Source organism: Elaeis guineensis, chromosome 12 (assembly GCF_000442705.2).
Source record: "Elaeis guineensis isolate ETL-2024a chromosome 12, EG11, whole genome shotgun sequence".
NCBI classification, from domain to species: Eukaryota; Viridiplantae; Streptophyta; class Magnoliopsida; order Arecales; family Arecaceae; genus Elaeis; species Elaeis guineensis.
The window spans coordinates 94,207,405-94,213,404 of record NC_026004.2 but is presented as its reverse complement, the minus strand read 5'-3'; positions in this window follow the sequence as shown (position 1 = coordinate 94,213,404).

The following is a 6,000-nucleotide window of genomic DNA, read 5'->3' as shown; positions in this document are numbered from 1 at the left end:
GACCATTTTTTCCTACCATTCATTGATCAGATGTTGAAAAGGTTAGCTGGATATGAGTTCTGTTGTTTTCTTAATAGATATTTTGGTTACAACCAGATTCTTATAGCACCAGAGGATCAAAAGAAGACCACATTTATCAGTCTATTTGGAACTTTTGCCTATAGATGCATGTTCTTTGATTTATTTACTCCTTCATTTACTTTTCAAAGGTGCATGGTCAGTATTTTTTCTGACATGATCGAGAGATTTCTAGAAATATTCATAGATAATTTTTTTATCTTTGGCTCTACCTTATCTGAGTGTCTACATCACCTAAGGCTAGTTTTAAAAAAGTGTAAGAAGAAACACTTAGTGCTTAATGGAAAAAAATGTCAATTTAAGGTCAAAAAAGGTATAGTACTTGGCCATGTTATCTCAAAGAAGGACATTGAAGTGGATAAAGCCAAAGTAGATCTAATTGCAAATCTTTCATCATCTAAATCAGTCAAAGAAATTTGCTCATTTTTAGGACATACTAACTTCTATAAGAGGTTCATCAAAAATTTTAGCAAAATACCTCGACCACTGATCAATTTTCTTGCCAAAGATGTCAAATTTGATTTTACTTTTGAGTGCCTCGAGTCTTTTGAGCATCTTAAAAAGGCATTGATATCCGCACCCATCATTCACCCACCTGACTGGACTCAATCTTTCGAACTCATGTGTGATGCATATGATCATGCCATCAAAACTATTTTAGGATAAAGAATTGATAAGCTGCTATGAGTCATTTACTTGCCAGTAGGACCCTTAATGATGCATAGCTTAACTACTTAATGACTGAAAAAGAGTTTTTGGCTATCGTCTTTATCCTCCAAAGATTTAGATCTTATTTGGTTGGATCACATGTTATTGTATACACTGATCACTCAGCCATTAGACATTTCTTGACAAAGAAAGATGCAAAAGCATGCTTGATCCGATGGATTTTATTTTTTTAAAAATTTGATTTAAAAATCAAAAATTAGAGATAAGAAAAAAACTAAAAATGTAGTGGCTGATCACCTATCCTGATTGACTGATGCACCCTCTAATGAACCATGAATAGAAGAGTATTTTCCTAACGAAAAACTCATGTCCGTGATCAAAGAACCATGATACGTTGATATTGTCAATTACTTAGCCACTGATAGGATTCTCTCTTACTGGACGACTCAGGACAAACATAAATTTTTTGATCCAATAAAGTATTTTATTTGAGATGATCCATATTTGTTTAAATAATATTCTAACCAAATCATTAAAAGATGTATCTCGGATCATGAGATTAAAAGTATCTTATCTTTTTATCACGACCAAGCCTGTGGTGGCTACTTTGAATCTAAGAAAGCTACTATTAGAGTTTCATGATTTTATACACACAAAATTTTTCAAAACAAGTACATAGTAAAATTTTAAAATTTTTCAGATTAAATTTAATTTAATCTAAGCATGCATAAGATCAAATCTCCAAACCATAAACAGGATCATCATATATGAAATAAGATTCAAATATTAAAATTAAATAAAAAAATAAATTAATAATATATCTTGGCATGGATCAATCATCAATATGAACTGATGATCATGGATATCTTTCGAAGATTCCTTGTGCCCGCACCAGTATCCAACCTCTACGGATATCCATACGAGACTCTGATTTGATCAGAAACCTTTTAATCTCATTGGGGTGCTAGTTCTTTTATAGAGATCACATCTTGATGGTTGAAAATCTTTTTTTCTCTCAAGATACTCTTAGAGAAGAAGAAGATGCAGGAGGATGTTGATCTCTATGCTAGAGATCATGAGAAGAATCTTTTCTTCTCTTTTCTTCCTAAAATTCATGCACCAAATTTCTACAATAGAAATATAAAAATTTTATCCAACTTTTGAATAAAGAGAAGGGGAGACATTCATGTCTAAACATGGATAAGAAATAGAAAAGAGGATATCCTAACAACCAACTCTTGGTTGTTGTAAGAAAGAAAGGATATGAAAGAAGAATAAACCTCACGCCATGAACCCTTTTACTATGGCCTTTCCCCTTGAATTTTTCATGCAAATCTCTCTCTCTTTTAGGCATCAAACCTGAACCTTATCTAATCTAACACGTCCCAAGGTGCTGGGTTTAAATAGAGAGGAGAAGAGATATAATTTGGGTAGGAAACAAGAGTCCAATCCACCTAGGACTCTTCCTTATTTTGTGCCGCCCACCACCTTATCTTTGTGCACCTCAAATCTCATGCGAATAAAGAGTTTAGGGCTCCTTACATGTTAAAAGAAGAGGAGGAATCACGTTAAAAACCTGGTTGGTTTGTGGCGCACAAAAATAGTTGGCATGGGGCTGTTTTGGCGCATGAAAGAAAGATATTTTAAACTCATGGGACTCTTAGATTAGATGATTGTTTTAAACCTAATAAAATACTAATCAATTTTAATCATATTAAGACCAGATTAGACTCAAATAGATAAGAAATCAAATCTGATTTGGAGTCCAAACTATTTAGATTAGATGTCACCTAATTAGAGGAGGAGTCCTAATCCTTTTGGACTCTTTCTTGGTGCTTGACTCAAACTCAATTTTAATCCTAATCCAATTACGATTTGATACACTCACAAATATGAAAATTTTTAGTCCAAATAGAAATTCTTATATTCATGTTTAGATCTTAGTCTAATTAGAAATTAAGTCAAATCCAAATCCTAATTCAACTGAAACTAATCCTCCAATCCTTTTGGATTATTTTATAACCCAATTAAGGTTGATCAAATCAAATTCATATCAATTCAAATTAAATTTTATTTAATTAGACTTGGTGCAAGTCTCATTGCTCAATCAAATTGAGCCAATTAGCAATCTAATTGCTAATTAATCCTCCTATATCTCACTAACTCTTTAGCAAGTTACATAATACAATATTTATATTAGATCAATCATCAATCAAATTGATAATCAAATCCTGTTACGATTCATAATCATAATTCAACCATCTGATCAGTTAAAAGCTTCTTTTGTGTGTGACTCCATAAGTTCTATTCTGTCTGGTAGTGAGATATATTATGATCTCTATCATAATATCATTGAAACTCTTTTCAATGGGTTGAAACAATTCCAACTCTGCCCATCAAGGATCATAGATCATCAAGATGATGCTTGTGAGTCTCATAATCCACCGGTAATACCTAGCAGTATGTAGTGGCAATCCAACAGAATAAAAGATAATGAATCTCTAGGTACAGTTAATGCATGATACAATCTCTCTATGGTGAGTTCCAATCAGATGGCACATCATGGATGAATTGTCAAACCTAAATATTGGTCATATGATAGATTCAATTAGCTCGAATCCATATGTGATTCTATGAAAATTTTTTTCCATCAATTACAATGCTATGGCCATAGACTTAAAGACTTAGTCTCTTAAATCTCATAGGACTACTTCCTTCTGCTAGGATCGATAGATCTCATCTGGATGCACACCTACTCCTACAGTGGACCAACTATTGTCAATATCCACTATAAGGCTCATTGAGATCCATATTGATGTGTCAGTCAAACTCCAACAGCCTCACTACGAGTAGTAGTGTCATCTTAGTTCAAAAGATCAGTCATACAACTGCAGCATCGAGAAAGTCACTAACAAGTAAGCAAACATCCATATGATTTTTCATATTGATCATGCTTAGTGCTAGTTATTTTCTAACAACCACCTACACTCTCGCTTTAGTATCTTTATACTGTAGACTCGAGATCTATCTGCCTAAAGGAAGCGATCCATGCACTAATCTATTCAGATCAATCACCATCCCTATGATGATCCTATGATCATGAGCAATTTAGAAATTAATCATCAATGACACATATCTCAAATTTTCAACTCTTTGAGAATATGTGTCATCATCTTGTTGATCTCTTGGATGATTCATAGATATATAAGTATAAACGATAATATGAATGCCCAATAAGTATAAAATCATGTCCTAGAAATATAATATGTATCAGCTAAGATTGACTTTTAGGGCATACATCCAACAACTACCGCAAAAGTTCTCTAATGTGGATTCTATTGGCCTAATTTGTTTAAGGATGCACATGAGTACTATCAAAGCTATACTAGATGTCAACAAGTAGGACGGATCATAAAAAGAGACATGATGCTATTAAATCTGATCTTAGTTGTTAAAATTTTTGATGTATAGAGTATCGATTTTATAGGGCCACTTCTAAACTCTTTTAGGAATGAATATATCTTAGTAGTTGTCGATCACATGTCTAAATAGGTAGAAGCTATGCCGTGTAGATCGAATGATAACAAACTTATTATCAAATTTCTAAAAAAAAATATCTTCTCTCATTTTGGAATCCCTAGAGCCATTATAAGTGATTTAGGGAATATATTTTTGTAATTAATTTTTTACATCTTTGATGAAAAGAATACAACATCACCCATAAATTGGCCACATCCTATCACCCTCAGGCTAGTGGATAAGTCGAAGTTTTAAATCATCAAATCAAACAAATCCTAGAGAAGACTATGAGCACCAATAGAAAATATTGATCATTAAAGCTAGTGGATACTCTTTAGGCATATCGCACAGTCTTCAAAACCAACTTAAGAATGTCTCCTTATAAGCTTCTGTTTGTTAAAGTATTTCATTTACTAGTAAAGCTTGAACATAGAACTATGTGAGCCATCAAAAAGTTGAATATGGATCTAGATAAGGCTGGATAATATAAAAAATTATAAATTGATGAACTTGAGAAAATTAGAAATGAGACATACGAAAATACTAAGATATACAAAGAATGAACTAAAGTATTTCATAATCGAGCAATCCTTAGAAAATCATTTTCATCTTATCAAAAAATTTTCTTGTATAACTCTAAGCTACATTTATTTTCTGAAAAACTTAGGTCCAGATAGACAAAGCCCTATATGCTAAAAAAGTTTTCTCTCCTGGGGTTATAGAGATTAAGAATTTAAGTAATGGTGCTACTTTTAAAGTAAATAGATAATGATTGAAACCATTCTTAGAGTTGCCTATTAAAGTTGAGGAGGCCATGGTTCTCCATGAGCCTATTTATACTGATTGATTTTGTATCACAGATTTAGTTTGACTGAAGACTTGAAACCTAACATTTTTTGGGAGGCAATCCAAACTTTTTATTTTAATCGTCTATTTTAGTGTTCTTCATTTTTTTAGGAATAATGGACTGCTCTGTGTGGAAGCATATGTCAATGAACGGATATACTTAGTCTAGATGGTACCTCTCTTTGTTTTAATTATCTATCTCTATTTTATTTTTTCTTACTCCATTGAGGACTATGAAAATTAAGTTGGGAGGTAAGAATAATTAAAAAAAAATTAATAGTTCTTGATTAAGTTAGTATTTAACGTTCAAGTATCTTATCAGGTTATATATTTGAGTAAAACAAAGCAATCTTTTTTGAAAAAAATGATGCATAGATTAGAGAGTTTATGAGATACCAAAAGATCAAGTATTAAGAAAATTTAATGAATAGTTAAGTTTAGAATAAAAATAATTTTTTTTTTCTTGAACACTTCTAATTCCTCTTACCAGCATCAAAAAAGAGTTTACTTCCTATGGCTTGTGTAGGATAACTAAATGATTTTTCATAAAAAAAAAAGAGAGTTTTCAAGAACTTTACGTTGAGTAACCCGATCTCTTTGCCTAAGTAAGCATTAAGTTTCACGTCAAAAGATATAAAAGACAAAAAAAATTTATTGTAAAGATAGTCTTAACTTATAGCATATTTGATTCGAGCAAGTCCGAGGGATATTTTATATCTGATATCTTAAAACCAACTGATTTGAGAATTATTGCCCGAAAACTCACTACATAGATCAGATAGAAAGCTTAAGAAGTTAAGACACTCAATAGCGGTACAATATTAAAAAAAAATAAAAAAAATGAAGAAAAAAATTAATAAATAAAGGATGGAAGTAATATTACACTTG